Below are 19,327 nucleotides of genomic sequence, written 5' to 3' on the forward strand. Positions count from 1 at the left end.
CAAGATTGCAAACACCCAACCTCAATGAGGCTGTCGCGATATTGACACCCACAAAGCCTTAACCGACTCCGCTTTGAAGCCATTACAACAACACTGAGACAGGAAGAAACTGAGAGACACAAATAGTAGGACACAAAGACATGGATGCAGGAACTGGAATACTATGGATACAATTCAAATAATAACACACTCTTAATAAACATACTCGCAACATGAGGTGGAAGATAGCAGGAGTAGCAGATGAGCCACTGAAACAAAGCAGCTGTCAGTGTCAAAGGGACACGAAAGCGTCAGACCTCCTATAGCATAACAAAACGTAACAGAAAAGAAGTCAATACAAATGTAGTCAACTGATTGATTGATAGCGCGCTTACGATTATTTTGCAATGATTACTCTGCTAGGTGTATTTTCCAATGGGTATTGTTTTTGTACCAGATCAGTTTGTTGTTTATTTAGAAAACTATCAAAGTTTATTTTTTCATGTGTGCCTTGTGATATTGCACTGGTTATATAATTGTGTTCGGGACATAGGTTGTTATTACTTTTTGAAATATAATGGTATATGAGAGGAACCATGCAGGGGTTATTTTCTCTTCCTTCTGATTAAAAATAAATTGAGAGGCCTTCGCAATGTAGGTTCTTTTCAGCAAGTCCTTTAAAGAGGTGGTAGTCTTTCTTAGAAGATTTCTGTGTTTCAAAGTCTCTGAAGCAAGAAATTCGAGAAGAAAGAAAACGAGTGAAGAGTCCTTGATCCTGCCCCCTAAAATTAGATGTTCGTAAAAGTGCAGCATTCCAGAATGATTCATGGCATTTTAGAGGCAGATTTATCAAAATGCCATGGAAGGCAGCCTACAAAGACACCTTGCTGTGCTGCCTTGTGTGAGAGGGAGGCGGCAGGTATGCTCCATATTTAACATTATTTGATGCATTCCTGTCCTCTCCTTGTGTTGTCTGGCACAATGCAGGAAACATAGAAAGAGGATCAAGCATTTGCAAAGCAATTGGCCTCGCCTTTGGGTCCTTATATGTAATTAGCTAGGCAGCACATTAGTCTGGGTGCTGAAACATCTACTGTTCTTTAGCATTACGAGAAAGTAAGCATCCAACTGCGTGACACGCCAGGTATCGGAACACAGGGAGATAAATATTGCCTTGTAGCGGGAAATGGTATAGTCCGAAGCTCTGTTTTTAATATAAAATCAGGCCCTTCGGTGGTCATATCACTGAAAATGCAATATTTGAAAAAACATTATTGTTTACAGGTGCTCGTGGATGACAATTTCTATGGAGTGGAATTTAGAAAATGCTAAAGTGATTCTGGTATTTTTACTGACCTCTGCTGGTCGTTTTCTAATAAGAAAAATTTCAATAGAGGCAGTTGCCAGAATTTTTTTTAAAAGAAAGTCCCTTGCAGAAAGCAATTCTGGTTTTTACTGAATCCTGATCTGTAATTTGTTTCTTAATCTAAGTGAAGTTAATATAACATGCCCTCCACCCCCTTTCTTCTCATACAACTTCGCTGAAGCAGTGTTTTGTGGAAAGGCAATACGCAAATGTGGGCCACTTTTTTTTTTGGTGTGCCCGGGCTGATTTTTTATCCCAATCCAACTTTGTCTGCAGTCATCTGACTGGGTGCTTGTGCTATACAAATTCCACATGCATAGTTACACATACATACAATGTAAACACATCTGACATCTGTAGAGACTGGCTGACACTTTAGTATTTATCTAAAAAAATACTGTCAAAAGGTAAGGTCTAGGAGAGCGCGCGACGCGGCAGTCAAAATGGCCGCTCCTACTTGAGCCCCGCGATTTAGGCGGCGCTTTCTTCATGAAGGACTCGCTCTCTGCAAGCGTCCTCCCTCCAAAACGGCGGATTCTGGTGTCGGAAATGCCCCCCACCAGCTGGGTATTCTTTTTTTTATTCGTAATGCCTGTTTCCATGTAGAAAAGCGCGAAGACGCTCTTTCTTCGACGACGGCCGCCATTTTGGGTTTTCTTCTACAAGGATTTTCTTGTATTCTACATTGACTATGTTGTTTAAATTGCCTCTGTGTCACTGCTGCAACTTCAGGTTTTTTGCCCTAATCTACTGATTCAAGGATGTTCTCGGACCCTATGTTTACTTCAGTATTACTCCTTTGAATGTGCGTCATTGGTTTCTGAGGTACACCTAGTGGTTTATGTAGCGCAGTCGCTGTTGTTTTACAGTTGCTCTACTTTTGAGTGCCTAGCTCCTTTTTCAGTGCCTTTCCTAGCACTGCTGTTGTTTTTTGGGCTAGTTCACCCTTTTGTGCACTCTGGTGGCTCGCTCTTTTATTTGTTATTTTCCTTATTTCTACATTGGTCCTCTTTGCTTTTATTGCAATGGAGCACGCTCACAACTCAAAAGCCTCAACTAACACCTCTGCTCCGCAAGGATTCCGCTTCCTCCGGTAAGCGCCTCAAAAAGGACCCTCCTTCTCCCTCTAAGTGTCCACTTCCCGTGACTCTTGAGGATATAATGGAAGAGTTACGCCTCATCCGCCCCTTCATGACGGATACCACCACCACTTTACAGAGACTGGACCATAAGTGGTCCAATCTGGATAAGAGGGTTTCGGATGTGAAACAACACATTAGTGAAGCCCAGGATGTTGCTGCCAAGGTTGCTAGCCTCACTAAAGAAGTGGAAATGCTCAAGAAATCCTCTGAGGACTTGGAAAATCGTAATAGGCGCAACAACCTACGCATTTATGGTATTCCGGAGAATTCGGAGGGGTCTGACGTCATCCAATTTTTAAAGTCACAAGTTTTACCTATCACTGGTATACCTTAGCACTTGGATGTGAATATTCAACAGGCACACCGTCTTGGACCAAAAAATTCTTCCACCTCTTCTAAACCCAGAGGCATCATCGCTTATTTTCTCCTCTACTCCGACCTTATGACTGTTCTTCACTCTGCTAAACAGCACAAGCAGTTGCTATGGTCTGGCCACAAACTTTTTTTTACTCAAGATGTTTCCAAGCTGACAGCTGCGCGTCGCAAGGAATTTCTGGACTTACGACCTACGTTGCCATCCATGAATGCGAGATATGGCCTCATTCACCCTTGCTTCTTCAAGGTCACCTACAAGGAGAGAACCTTCAGCTTTGATGACCCAGCTGATCTCCGGAAATTCATCAACAATCATAAAGAAGATTCGATGGAACAAAGCAGTTCTTAATGTTTCCATGTTTCTGTTTATTGTCTTTTGCTTCCTTGTTTTGTTGTTCCTCATTGTAATGTCCACTCGTTCTCTTTACCTCATTTTTTAGGTCTCCCATCCAATTGTTTTGGCTCCACCCACCCTTCATTGTGCTGCTTCGTCGTTATTTGTTTTGTACATTCCGATATGCTGCCTCCCTTTCTAACTTGCTTGGTAAGTTTCCTTCATTTGTTTTTATTGTCATGTTTAGTCTCCAATCCATTTGTATTTTGTTTCTTTTCCCTTCCAGTCTTTAACGTTATTGGGACCTTGCATTGACTTTCTTCTTTGCTGTGCGGCTGTTTGTTCTTTGCTGCTCCCGCTCTCACGTTTTTGTTTTCAATGCCTATATTTTGCATGGCTGAAGCCTCTTGGTTTTTTGCCATCCTTTTTTTCCTTATTTTTTCTCAAGGGAGTTTTGATCTCCCACCTCTCTCTTCCTCCCTTCACCCTCTTTCCTACTCTTTTCTTTTCCTTATAGCATTCGTTACCTACCTCTGCCTTCCTTTTTCTTTCCAATTTCCTTTGGCTTTCAATTTTAGACTTTGCTTCCTCCTTTCTATTTTCTTTACGTGTCACCTACTCTCTCTCTCTTTATTGTGGTAGTTATACAGTCCATTTCTTCAAGATTGTTTCTCTTTCTACAATTGTTTCTCCTTCCTCTCCTAAGCTTCTCATATCCGGTTTAAGTATATCCTTCCTTCCTCATTTTTCTCTATTTCCATGCTTACTTTTCTCTTTAATCTTTAAATGAATGGTCTTCGAGTAATATCTTGGAATGTTAAGGGTCTCCGCAACCCGGTGAAAAAGCAAAGAGTTTTATCTCACTTAGCAAGTTTAAAATGTCAGGTTGCTTTGTTGCAGGAAACGCACCTTTCCCATAAAGACCTATCCTCTCTACGTAAGCAGTGGATGGGAGAAGTATTCTGTTCGCCTTCAGTTAATAATAAGTATAGTGTTTTGATTTTGTTCCACAAGTTACTGTATGTTCAGCTTACCAATGAGATCTCGGATTCCTACGGTAGATGGCTGTACATAGATGTTACAGTTAATAAGTCTGCTTTATCTTTCTGCAATGTTTACGGTCCTACTGGTATAGACCTTACTTTTTGGAATGATTTTTCTAAGTTCTTATCCTCTCACACAAATGTTGATATAATTGTTGGTGGTGATTGTAATCAATTAATGGACCCTTTCCTGGATTGTAAATCTCAGACCAGATACATTCCTAACAAAATGCAAAAGTCTTTTTCCAAAGCAATTTCTTCTAGAGGATTAATTGATTCCTGGAGGTTGTCTCACCCTGCAACCCTGGAATTTTCTTTTTTTTCCCCTGTTCATGCATCACACTCTTGGATTGATTATATTTTCCTCACTCAACATATTTTTCAATTCATGACAAATATTGAAATTGGTTAAATTCTTATTTCCGATCATGCCCCTGTCATTCGTGATATTGATCTACCTTCTCACACCCCTAGTTCTCGTCGCTGGTGTTTTAACAATTCTCTCCTTCTGGATCCTTAATTTATTGATCAATTTACTCTATTTATAGATGAATTCTTTCACAACAATCTTAACTCCTCTTCCCAGTTTCATTTTGTTTGGGACGCTTTTAAAGCTTCGGCTAGAGGCTTTATCATTGATTTCATCTCCCGCAAAAAAAAGCAGGCCCTATCCAAGTCCTCTACTATTCTTAAAAAGATCAAAGATCTGGAGCATCTCTTTTATACATCTAACTCCCCAGAAGCCCTTGCTTCTCTTATTAAAGCTAAACTCCAATTTAATAAATTTTCTTGTGAAGCGGCCTGTAATCACCTTTTAAAATTCAATTCTAAAATGCATGGTGGGCGCAACAAAGCTGGTAGATCTCTTGCTAATTAATTAAAAACCAAGAAACAAAAATCTAGCATAGCTGTTATTACTGATTCGCATGGTATTCGTCATAGTACAGATGATAGGATTCTTTCTTGTTTTGTTCAATACTACTACTCTTTATATACCCCTGAATTGACTCCATCCCGATCTCAAATAGACTCTTTCTTTCTTAATATACCTAAATCTTCTTCCACAGATCTTGATTTCTCCTCACTGGAGGCCCCCATCTCTGAAAAAGAGATTTTACAAGCAATAACTCTTTTACCCAAGGATAAGTCTCCTGGCCCCGATGGCTTTACTGTTCGTTTTTATTTTCAATTTAAAAAACATCTCATACCTCACCTCTCCTCCTTGATAGCTTCCTTTCTCGCCATGGGAGAATCCAAAGGCTCTTTTACTCAAGCCATGTTATGTTTACTCCCCAAAAAAGACAAAGATCCCTCGCTCTGCAAAAATTATCGACCAATTTCTTTAATCAATACAGATTGTAAAATATATGCAAAAATGTTGGCCTCTCGATTAAATACTGTTGTTCCAGACCTTATTAATGTTCATCAATCCGGTTTCGTCAAAGGTAGATCCATTACGGATAATTCTAGAGTACTTCTCAATATGATTCATCTTGCTTCTAAGATGAATGACCCCCTTGCGGCCATCACCCTTGATGCTGAGAAAGCTTTTGATAGGGTTAATTGGGACTTTATGTTTGGGGCTCTACGAAGGCACGGTTTCAGTCCTCATTTCATTAATCTAATTCAATTGCTCTATTCAGCCCCCTCCACTTCTATTTGGGTTAATGGCGCCCAGTCTTCTTACTTCCCCTTGCATAGAGGCACTAGACAGGGCTGTCCTCTGTCTCCTCTCCTTTTTATTTTAGCATTAGAACCTTTCCTTGAAAAAATCCGGTGCTCCACTTCTTACTCCGGTTTTGTTTATAAATCGTTAGATATTAAGTTCACAGCATACGCCGATGATATTTTACTTTATATCTCTAACCCTTCTACTTCCCTGCCTGCCCTTTTTTCCTTACTCAGAGACTATTCCTCTGTCTCTTGTTACAAGCTAAATATCGATAAATCCGAAGTTTTACCCCTAAATAAGCACTGTCTTCCACATATGTTTCAGGACTCAGGCTTTGAATGGAATCCTATTGGTATCAAATGCTTGGGTGTTTTGTATGCTAAATCAATCAAAGATACTATTAAACTTAATCACAAAGATATTCTTTCCAAGCTCTCTGCTCTTATAGAACGTTGGTCTCCATTATTTTTATCCTGGTGGGGTAGGCTGTCAACTATTAAGATGATGCTTCTCCCCATTGTTAATTTCTATCTCTCTATGTTACCCATTTCTCTTCCCGCTTACTTTTTTACACAAATTAATCATATCCTTGGTCGTTTCCTCTGGAATAACCGCAAATCCAGGATATCTCTCTCTCGCCTTCAGCTTCCAAAGCACTTGGGAGGGGTAAATTTTCCGAACATTGTTCGTTTTCATTCTTCCTACACTCTGAAACAAATTTGGCCATTTCTATCTGATTCATCCTCTCTTCCTACTACTGCATGGAGTGCCTTGGAGTTGGCAGAACTCTGGCCCTTCCCCTTTCTCGCTGCCACTCATTTATCTCAACCCCTAAACGCTTCCTTTCACCCACTTTCAAACTCTCCAGGACACTTTCCCTCTCACTGTTTCGCTCCTCTTTTTCTCTGGCTCATTTGCATTCCCTCACACCGTTATGGTATAAAAACTCCCTTAAAATTAATAATAAAGCGCTCTTTTGGAAGGAATGGATTGATAAAGGTATTATACTTGCTGATAAGCTTTTATCCCATGGTTCTTTAATGGACTTCTCGGATATTTCTTCGTCTTTTCATTTATCTAATAAGTATTCTTCCCAGTTCCCAGATTTTAAGCTAGCTTTCTCTTCTCTTATCTCATACCACTACTCCCTCTCGGATGACATTCCATCTTACTCTATTCATTTAGATTTTACCACCCCGCACAAAGCTGCTACTATTTATGAGATCCTCTCCCGGTCTATCCCTGATCGTTCAAAATCCAAAACCGAACTTGCTTGGGAAAAGGATCTAGAACAGGAATTTTCTTTTCCTGTCTGGGATTCCATCTGGTCTGGGATTCACTGTGTGTCCCGTTCAGCTAGCACTACTCAGACTCTGTATTTCTTTTATAATCGACTTTTTCTTACCCCTTCTGACCTTCTCAAGTTTAAAGCCTCAGACTCTAGTCAATGCTCGTCTTGTTCTCACCCTGACAGTAACATCTTTCATATGTTTTTCCAATATCCCCTGGTTATTTCCCTATGGAAAAACATATGGTGCAAGCTGAACGAAATTTTGGGTTCCTAAAACGCTTTTGATATTGTTCATATCTTTTTGGGTGGTTCTTCCCCTATATGGAATGTTTTTAATATTGTTCGTAAATTTATAGACCTGTTTATAGCTATTTCTCTGCAGATTATTACTACAAATTGGAAAGACACTTCTAAAATCTCCTATTCTGCATGGTGGAACCTGTTATGCCATCACCATAGACTTGATCGTGCCCATGCAATGACTACCTCTCTTTTGATAAAAAGAGATTTGTTATGGTTACCTTTAACTGATTTTCTTTCCAGATGTGTAACATAATATGCCTTATTGTTATTAATATGTTATTTTCTCTTACTTCTTCTGTTCTCTATTCTTTCTCCCTTTTTCTCTCTCTCCCTTCCTTTCTTTTTCTTTCTTTCCTTCTCTCTTTTCTTTCTTACTCATAAAACTTTAAAAAAACACTTTCTCTTAGTATAATCATTATGTTTTCCCTTTTTCCTGGGGATTACCTGTATTTTGCAATTCACATTTATATTGTACTTATCAGGTTTCTTCATCCTTTTATACCTTTTTGTTTCCTTTTTCTCATTGCATTGTGAATTGTACTTTGTACTGATGTTTTACTTAGTATATTTGATCTAATAAAGCTTTTTAAACTAAAAAAAAAGGTAAGGTCTAGCAATTAGTTCCACGGTTTTAGCAAACTGGCTTAAATAAACAAACAAACAGGTAGAAGATCAAATAAAACCTCATAGTTTATAATGAATGGAATTGCAGACAAAAATGTTATTATAGGGCATGTATAAAAGAAGGCAGTGCACAGAAAACTAAAAGTACTCTATACAGATCTTTCAGTTGCAGCATAAATGAATGTGTTCACGGGATAGCTCATTGAAACGCTGAGAGCCTGCTTTAAAAACAAGGATTTGCATATTCGGATTGACTTATTGTCTACATGGTCTGGGACTACCGACCACCCCCTCCCCATCATGCAAACAACATTTACAATCCCCGTAGTAAATTAGCCAGGCGAGAGAATTCTTTGGAAGGCAGGGGGTCTCACGACCCCCGGCCGTATTTATTAAAATATGAAAACAAATAAAAATTGAGAAAATTAAACATTATTTACATAATTATTTAAATGCAAAATTCAGACATTAGATTTACAGCAATGTAGACAGGTATGAAGGGCTAACCTTAACAAATGTCTAATACAGCGTGTTCCTAACCGAATCTAACATTCTACGTATCAATTTTGCATTCTAATAATTTCTGGGCCTGCGGCAAGGTCGTTAACCGGTGTCAGATCCTTTCCCCAGCTACGCCCTCACGTCTGAGTGCACATGCGCAACACGGGCCCGGTTACTGGGAGAGTTCATTCCTCTCCTGGTTACCCTCGTACGCTCCGTGAACTCCATTTAACCAAAAAGTAGGGCCCTTTCACTCGCGCCATTTGCTGACGTCATAGTGTATTGGGAAGAGCTCCAGAAACCCAATGTTTGCTGTCAAACCGCTCTCCTCCCACCATTCCGGCCACTTTTGTGCTACCCACTTGTTGCCAAGTATGGCGCCAAACCCTACACTGCCAGCAGCGTCGGTCCATAGTCCTAACTCCGCCGAGGTCATGGGGGGGCACCCCACACTACTCTGCCATTGAAATCCTCCAGGAATGCAATCCATATCCGCATGTCCTGGCGAACCTCGACTGACAGTCTCGTGCGATGATGCTTGTCTCGCAGGCCCTTCATGGCCTGCGCAATTGAGCGGGAAAATGGGCGCGCCATAGGGATGACCCTTAATGCAAAATTTAGCTGGCCCACAGTCTGCTGCAACTGCTGTAATGTGACTTTATCCTTAACCAAACATTTTTGTAGGGCTGCCCTGAACTTCGCAATTTTTTCCTTGGGTAACCTTAAACAACCCTCAACGGAGTCCAATTCGATGCCTAAGAATTCCAGGCATGTAGATGGTCCCACCGTTTTTTCTGGTGCCAGCGGGACCCCAAAAGCATGCATGAGCACGCAAAACTCACGCAATGGCCATGCACACTCCTGTGAGCCCGCCACCCCCAGCAAAAGAAAATCGTCAAGGTAATTCATCACATGCTGTTGCCCTGTAGATTGTCTCAAAACTCATTCCAGGAAAGAACTGAATGTCTCAAAGTAAGCACATGATACAGAGCAACCCATGGGCATACACATGTCCATATAATATTTGCCTTCGAAGGAAAAGCCCAGCAGGTGTTGGTCAGATGGATGTACTGGCAGTAGTCTAAACGCGGACTCAATGTCTGATTTTGCCATCAATGCCCAGGGGCCCAAAACGCTCAACATCTCTACTGCCTTATCAAAAGACGCATATCTTATGCTGTGAATGCCCTCGTCAATCGCATCATTCAATGACAAGCCCCTAGGTGCAGAGAGATTGTGTATGAGTCTGAATTCGCCCTTTTCTTTTTTCGGGACCACCCCCAGAGGTGAGCAGACAAAATCCGGTACTGGGATGTCAATGAAGGGACCCGCTACTCTACCTAGGCGCAGTTCTTTCTCAATTTTCGCCGCTACCACCCCAGGATTGTGCTTCACTGACAACTGGTTCCTACACTGCGGTGTCCCGGTATATCCCCCAGCTGGAATCCGAAAACCATGTGTGAAACCTTCTTGTAGCATCCTCGCGGAGGTATGGTCTGGGTATCTGTACAGCCAAGGAATCATAGCCAACACGTCAATGGGGGAGTGAGCAACCCGGGGGTGTCCCCCACTATTCTGGTTTCTTTCTCCCCCTGTTACCTGAAGTACTACCCTTTGACCGGCATGCCGTTTCTGGGTGGGAAGGGTGGCCGTATATGTAACACGCGTGTCTGAATTTGCACGTGCCCGCTGCCCTGGTGCATGTTCGCCTGTTAAAATCCCAGCACACGCCCTTCCCGCCTGCATTGCCTCTGGCCTTATTGGCCGCTTCCCCGCCTTGTGATGAGCGAAAGGGCTGCTGAAAGGGCTGCTGGGGCTTGGGCGAATATCCTTTGTTCCAGCTAGTGCTAGCGCCTGCCGATTGACCCCCTGAAAACTGAGAATGCCAGGAAATCGAATCAACTTTGTCCCAGGCTAAAGATTTGTAAAATTCCCTAGCTTTCCTGAAGGTTATGTCATATTCTTTCCATGCATCTCCCCCTTGTTTGTCACTGAACATCGTAACCCTACTCTGATAACAAGCCATCTCCGCCTGCATTGAAGGTGAACGTTCAGCGGTAACCGCCACAAATACAGAAAAAGCCCTGATCCAGTGGATGAGCGTCTCCTCCACCCTGAATTTATTCAACTGAGACCGCCATTCGCTAGGCTACATCATATCTTTCTGTGACTTGGCATACTCCCACTCCCTGTTGTCAATCAGCAATGAGAATATATTTACATATTTGTCTGCCCAGATCAATTCTTTTACACTCTACGAGACATGTTGCGCCAAGTTCTCCCCCCTGGAGGGTATTGCGCCTTCACCTAATACTGGCAAGGCAACCTCCTTACCACTTTCAGCGAGTCGCGTTGGTTCTATGGTCTTGACTTTCCCTGCATCGCTCGCTGAACCTGTTTGGGGAGAAATTGGTGTGCTTGGCATGCTACCCTCTCCCCTAGCCACCATGATTTTTGCGACCATTCTCTGTGCCTCGGCCGTGGGATCAGCTGCGGAGGGTAACAGTCCCCCAATCCCCAACCATGGGAGCACTGCCGCTATCTGTGCTGCCAATTATGGGGGTACCTGACCCACCCCAGGGGATGGGCTGGCCGGAATTACTGGTGGGACCACTGTCGGCACTGAGTTTATAGGTGGCGTGGCTGGAGCCGGTGCTACCGGTACATTTATCGGGATTGGTGGGGGTGGCGTGGGCGTCCCAGGTGATGTAGGCACTCCGCTAGGGACTGGCCCCGGGGACCCCCCTCCCAACCGTGACTTGGGAGGGCGACTACCACCCTCTGCCACTCTTAGGTGGGGCCTCCAATTCCCCTCTGGGTCTAGGTGGTACTATTACCCGCCTGGGCCTTCCTGATGGCCCTGCCTGTGCCTCAAACCTCTCACCCAATTCCGCCACGGTCTTTCCCAATTTATCCACTTTCCCCAATCTCTTGTCCATCGCTGACATTCTGCGCATTATGGTTTGAAACATTAGCTCCATGCGGGAAGTTCCTGCACCCCGCTTACCAGACATTTTCTACTACTCTACAGAACCTACACTACACAATACGGTAATTATGGGCACGATGTGCCTTGTACCTGTCCAAAGATGGAGGCTCACAGGCCGGCCGTATGCACCACGCAACTGTGACGGCAACACACCAGCTAGCCTGGGTGCTTGGGCGAGCGCACTCTAGCCCCGCGGCCCGCCAGAAGCAGTGAAATGCAGGCCTGCCGTGTCCTCGTATCACACCGTCCACCGTGCGCTCCTCCGCAACTCGGTCCGCTGCGCCCCTTGTCTGTAAGCCTACAATGAAAGAAATGTTATACGAATCCGGCTCAATGCGACAATGACCCTTGCAGTTTGAAAACACTCTAGCTTTCGTTCTGCACCGTAATCAAATGAATGCAATGGGGCGGCCCCTTAATCACACCTATATTTATACAGTCCCCTTTTGACCTCACCTGGTCCCTAATCGCGACTATAGCATTAAAAAAGGACCTCGCTGTACATTGTGAAGGATTATATGTATACAGCCCGTACATCAAAAAACACACCATCTTGCTGGCCATTTTATATGTTGATAAAGCTGGGCTGTGCACAGTATTTAAATAATGTGGTTTAAGGGGTTTTTAAGCCTGTCCTGCCTAATAAATAGGCCAGGGGTTTTTAATTCCTTAAACACCACACAGTCTTGAACTTGTATCTACAATTCTGCAAAATTAAGGCACCGCAAGGCCTCCCCCCCTTTGATCTAGCTGTGGTCTCCCATCCAGCTATTACCCGGGCCGACCCTGCTTCGCTTCACACACAATGAAATTCAGTGCAGCTGTTCAAACATCCCACTAAAGTCGGGCCGATCCTTGCTCCACAACTGCCCCGCCTAGCACAGCCCCTTATACTACCTACTCCCTCGTGCACCACCGGCCGTGACTGTCGCCTGCAATTGCGCCGAGTGCCCTGAGAAAAACGCTGGCCGCTCCAGAAGTGCTCCGCATCCCAGGCACCTCACACGATATGCCAGAGATGCGGCCCGCTCCTCCAATTCTCCGGGTGCCGGGTGTCCGCTCGTATCTTCACCCGCAATGCCGACAGCCGCTCGCTCCGTTCGCTAGCTTGTAAACCTGCAGTAACTAAAATAGAAAAAGAAAAATTATCGGCCCCACAGCGGGGCGAGGAGCGAGCCTGGGGAGCGCGGGTACAAGAGGGCGCTTCCCACGCCCCCAGGCCTCCTAAACCCCCCTGGTCCCGCCCCTTGACCCGGAAGTACTCACACCGCTTCCTGGTCAACGTTGGGACCCACCAATCAGGAGGGGTGAGGGGGGCCGGGCCCAGCCATGCGTGTGTGGGGGCCGAGTGGCCCCCCTTTCCTTTCCAAAGTCTGAGTTGATGAGCTTTGTTGTCCACAAGATGGGGCAATGGCAGCAGCAGCAAGAGTCTCATTACAGTCCCAGAAAGAGTTAGAAATATATTGTTCTACTGCAAGCCCAAACCTTGCTATATTGGAGGGAGAGAAAACACTGCAGCTCTCTGTGGCTTGCTACAACGCTCAGCGCTCAAGCCTGAAGCCATGGTGCGGGTCACCAAGAGACTGTCATCCATAGCGCAGCGCTGTGTGACCTTAAAGTAAACAGTGCCACAGCTATACAGGAAACAGAGGTGTTTTGAAATAGAAACACAAACAGGCATGAAACTAGATTGCTGCCATGCAGTAGGGGTTGGTAACACCCTGGAGCAGCACAGCATAACCAGTTGATACCAGGGACATTAGTAGTCGCATTGTGTCCCAAGACCCGTCAAACATTTCGGGAGTCATGGGGATGAAACATAAAGCCTTGGTAGGGGCACCATTTTCCAACACAGTTTTAACATGCGCCTAGAGGAGAGCAGCAGGGCGCTAGGGATCGACGGTGGCTGTGTGATAAGAGGCGGCGGACAAGTGAACTTGCATCCCTCAGTCGAGAGACCACACCTGTGTCCCCATCACCCCTGGAGTTTCCAAGTTTAAGGTGGGGGAGCAGGCTCGACATTCGACATTAGATACTATACCACGAGCAGGGCAGCACTCGTGAAAGCACATAAGGGCAGAGAATGTGACCCAGGCCATTGCTGAAGTGACGTCACGACTCGTGTGCCCACCCAGTAACCGGACCTGGAGTTTCCAAGTTTAAGAAGGGGGAGGGGAGGGGTGCGTTGGTTGCAGAAAATGGCACTACATTTGCGATGTGGGCACCATGTTGTTTCATATGCTCGCCAACCTTTTTGTTTTTCAGAAACAAAAACCTGTAGCAGCCATTTGTTGCTGAATTTTTTTTTTTTTAAACAATCATTTGCAGTGCAAATAGGGCTTACTCTAAAGGAATGCTGTAAGGTAATGTGAATATTCTCATAGGTATTCAGTTCCTGTGGAAAAGAGAACTACCATTTAAAAAAGTCCTAACAGGTCAAGACAAGGGGGGGTTGTTCTGCTTTAGAATTAGAGCCCTCACGACCCCCTACAGGGTGTCATGCTTTATCGTAGGGCCTTTGCTTCTCGTCGAGGTGGCGCTGCAATCCTCCACAGTCACGGTCAAGGGGGCCCTTTAGCGGAGATCTTTTATCCAAGGACATTTTGTGAAGTGTCTGCATAGGGCCCTAGGTGTAGATGTGTGCTGGTGCTAGTGGAGAGTGCTAAGTGATTAAAAAGATCAGGTATGGTACAGGGCTAAATAGTTATTATTCTGCGTGTCCACCTGTCTGATTAAAAGTGTAGAGGCCACCGGCGGAGGCAATGATCTCTGGTGACTGATTTATTGTGAGGTCAACATGTTTCTTGCCTTATCTCAGTAAAACAAAAATGATCTGCGGCGATTCATCACTACCAAAATGGAGAACGAATTAGATAATACATCTACTCATTGCCAGGGCCCTGGAGTGTCATCACCATGGCCCAGGCGAACAGTTAGAGCTACTGATTTGCCTATTTTATTTATAAAAACTTGGCCAGGCTTATCCAGTTTGGCACCAGACAGGAACGATCTGTTAGGACAAGACAGGGTACGCAGCAAAAGGCATGAAATACAATGAACCAAGGAGACTAAGGGTAGTTATAAATAAATACTCCAAATCGAGAAATTGGCCATGTATTATATAACTTCATCTGTCTTGGCAAGCTCTGACTGCCTAAGCCAATGTTTTTCGATGTGCAACATCTTGAGAAAGGTAAATGTAATCACATTATATATTTTTGTTACATTTAGTAATAAAAATCTTGGGTACCTTTATTATCACCTTTAAGAACCTCAGGGCATATTATCAAGGGCTTTATCTCCCCTTTTATGGCTTTAAAAGCCAAAGAAGCGGAGATAAAAATATTGCCCTATCAACAATAGGGTGCTAACATGCAAAATCGCATGTTAGCACCCTTTTCCACTACGCTTAGAGATGCAAAGTGGGTGTTCCAGAGCAAAATATTAGGAGAAATTTCGCTAAGCGACATTTCTCCTATTATCAAGCTTCACGCTAACCCTGTTAGAGACAAAACAAGCAGCGCTAATCATGGTTAACGCTGCGTTTTTACGTCTGCTAATTTTCAGACTTAGCCATGTAATCCAATGGGAGGTGGATTACATGACTAAGATCACCCTGCTCTATCAGCAAGGTTTCGCTGGTTGCAGTGTGATTATCGCTGGATTTCCAGCGATAATCACACTGTTTACCAGCTAACGCATGGATTCCTATCGGGAGATAAGCGTTGCTGATAGGACGCTATATCCGCGATGGAATCCAGCGTTAGCCTGCGATAATTATCCTCGCTCTAAAAGCGCTGAGCGATAATTATCGCAGGACCTTGCTAATATGTCCCCTCATTATCATAGACCTGTTATTGCCGGTGGGACCACTAACCTTTGTTCGAGCTCAAGGGCTTGAAAATGCACCAGCTGTCAAGGAATTAAAAAAACTAAATAGACCAACACAAAATTTATGAAGAAGGATTCTAAGGGCCAGACAATGGTGCATAGAATAGCTAAAACGTGCCGATATGTGATTTCTGGTCTGGATACTGGATCTAAATCTAAAATGTACATACAGGTAGGCCATAAATAGTGGGCAAAAACTGAGCGCTGACTTTTTGTGACCTGCCTGCAAGTTTGTGAAGCAGCCGTTGTGCTAATAGCTCACTCTGCAAAATGTAAATTCGCAGAGGTATGCAAAAAAACTGAATAAATGTTTATTAGGCATTGACTTTCATTACTATCATTGTTAAAAAATATTTTTTAACAGTTCTTCATAAATGGATTCAGTGGTGACATAGAGTAGTTATGAATAAAAACTCCAAATCGAGAAATTGGCCACATATTATATTCATCTGTCTTGGCAAGCTCTGACTGCTTCAGCCAATGTTTTTCGATGTGCAACATCTTGAGAAAGATAAATGTAATCACATTACATATTTTTGTTACATTTAGTAATAAAAATCTTGGGTACCTTTATTATCACCTTTAAGAACCTCTGGGCATTTTATCAAGGGCCTTATCTCCGCTATTTTGGCTTTAAAAGCCAAAGAAGCGGAGATAAAAGTATCGCCCTATCAACAACAGGGAGATAACATGCAAAATCGCATGTTAGCACCCTTTTCCACTACGCTTCCCTTTGCATCTCTAATGAGATGCAAAGTGGGCGTTCCAGGGCAAAATAATAGGAGAAATGTCGCTAAGCGACATTTCTCCTATTATGAAGCTTCACGCTAACCCTGTTAGAGACAAAAAAAGCAGCGCTAACCACGGTTAACGCTGCTTTTTTTACGTCTGCTAATTTTCAGACTTAGCCATGTAATCCAATGGGAGGTGGAATACATGGCTAAGATCACCCTGCCCTATCAGCAAGGTTTCGCTGGTTGCAGTGTGATTATCGCAGGATTTCCAGCAATAATCACACTGTTTACCAGCTAACACATGGCTTCCTATCACTTGGGAGATAAGCGTTGCTGATAGCAAGCTATCTCCGCGATGGAATCCAGCGTTAGCCTGTGATAATTATCCTCGCACTAAAAGCACTGAGCGATAATTATCGCAGGACCTTGCTAATATGCCCCCTCATTATCAGAGACCTGTTATTGCCGGTGGGACCACTAACCTTTGTTCGAGCTCAAGGGCTTGAAAATGCACCAGCTGTCAAGGAATTAAAAAAACTAAATTGACCAACACAAAATTTAAGAAGAAGGATTCTAAGGGCCAGACAGTGGTGCATAGAATAGCTAAAACGTGTTGATATGTGATTTCTGGTCCGGAGAATGGGATACTGGACCTAAATCTAAAATGTACATACAGGTAGGCCATAAATAGTGGGCAAAAACTGAGCACTGACTTTTTGTGACCTGCCTGCAAGTTTGTGAAGCAGCAAAATGTCCATTCGCAGAGGTATGCAAAAAAACTGAATGAATGTTTATTAGGAATTGACTGTCATTACTATCATTGTTAAAAAATATTTTTTAACAGTTCTTCATGAATGGATACAGTGGCAGCTGGTGATCTTTAAAAGTGGTGAGGCATAATTCATGGCTTTACTGCTAATGAGCTTCATCATGAAGGGTTCTCTCATTCTTGCTTGCACTAAGTTGACTCACTGTGACTCACTCAGTCTCACTAATTCACGCATTCTACTTCATCTCACTGAGTCCCACTCATTTTCACTCATTCTGAATTACTCAGTCTTACTATAACTCACTTAGTCTCACACACAGCAACACTCGGTTGCACTCCCTGTCATTCTACCTCACTCACATTAATTTCCACACATACTCGCTCATTCTCACTCACTCTGACTCACTCCTTCACTGACTCTCTCTTACTTTACCTTGCACACTAACAGCTCGATTATGACTTTTGGGGGAAGTGGTGGCATGGCAGTGCAGAACGCCACTTGACCTCTACGTGAAGGTCGCTGCAGGCCGCCCGCCACATTACTACTTTTCAGTAGTCTGGCAGGTGGGCAGCGTGGTAGTCCCATGGTGGTACCTTTGAAAAAGGCACCATCATGGGACAGCACTACAAAGTTCCCGCATGGCATGGACTCAAAAGTTCATGCAGTGCAGGAAACTATGTGCATGCAGACAGGGGGGCACATGGCATGCCCCCTTGTGTGCACCCACGCGAGGTTGAGGCACCGGGGGGGCCTTTGTTTCTTCTCCTCCAAGGTTAACATGGACGATAAACCTCCATGTACACCCTGGAGGAGAGGAAACTCATAACATGCTTGGCGGGACCTCAACAGTCCCACCAAGCATATATTAGACTCTGACCGCCACTCCAATGCCAGGGAATGGTAGCTCCATGGTGGAGCCACTGGTCCCAGGATGGTCTGACCTCTTAACTTCTAATAGGGCGGTGGGACCTCCAGTGCGAAGATGGCTGGATCCTGACTGCCAGGCCACCAAGAGTCTGGAGGTCCTCGGACCACCAGACTCATAGTAGGGCCTATAGTCACATACACATTCTCACAGTGCTGGGATTTCACCACCCTGAACAATCTCTCAGATTGCTGTCGCAGGCATCTTCATGCAGATGCTTCAGCAATCAGACAATGTCACTAGCTGCCTTAGTTTGTTTCTGGACCCGAAGAGGTGTGCATTTCATTTTTATTATATCAAGACTCAGAGTAAATAAATATTCACTCTTGATATAATAAAAATGGACCGGAAAACAAGAAGGGTGTAGTGTAACTTTGGAACACGTGAAAGTAGAGAGTAAAGCCGTACTCTCGATTGACTTTACCAAGGGGGGCCACATAGATGTAAAACAAGGTCAGGCTCAGACAAAAGCCCTGGGGCATCCCCTTACTAAGCTTCACAGTGCGAGAATGAAAAGGGCCCAGATGGACGGTTTACGTGCGCTGATTTAAAAAGCTGACAAGCCAATCAAGAGCCAGCCCCTGCAAACCGGCCTCTCTCAGCTGAAGTATCAGTTTCTGATGAGAGACAGTGTCAAAGGCTGCTGTTAGATCCAACAACACCAACATCACTCCTTTGTTATCATCCAAGGCCATTTTAATATAATCTGTTACCCTGATGAGAGTTGTGTTGTATCTATGCCTTTAATTATGTGCATTCTTTGTTGAGAATGCAGCCTTGTCATCATAGAATGTAACATGTATCAGTCAGTTGCTTCATGGTATCGGATGTTGATGACTTGCCTCCCTGTTGGGCCAATAAACTACTTCTTTCCTGATTACTTAGTATTGCATCTTTACAATACTGGCGACGATGAGCCCAGCAGGCGATTATGAACCCAGCGTGACAAGGATTTTCATATTTTTTTTTTTTTTAAAACTCTCGTTTTTTCTTTTTCATTTTTTGGACTGCCGTGTTCATTTTTTCACGTGTTCTGCGTGATTTCTATTGTGGCGATTTCCTTGGCGGCACTCAGCGGCAGGTACAACTTTCTTTATTTATTAATTGGGATTATTTGTGCAACTGTCCCTACCTTCGTTGCTCGGCGTCTTTCAAATCCTGCACGCGAAGTGTTCAGGCTGTGTTGGAGCGTGACTGCCATTGTTGGAGCGTGTCTGCTTTGGAACGTCCTATCGTCATCTATGTAACCGGCGCTCAGACACACGTCACACGCAAATACACGCTCTACGTGTTGCCTTGGTGCTTAGCAACCGCGTCTCTGCTGTTTGACGCGCATTGTTGTTGCTACCTTGTTACCTAGCAACCGCGTGTTTGCCGTCCCGACGCGC

Source organism: Lissotriton vulgaris, chromosome 6 (genome assembly GCF_964263255.1).
Source record: "Lissotriton vulgaris chromosome 6, aLisVul1.2, whole genome shotgun sequence".
Taxonomy (NCBI): Eukaryota; Metazoa; Chordata; class Amphibia; order Caudata; family Salamandridae; genus Lissotriton; species Lissotriton vulgaris.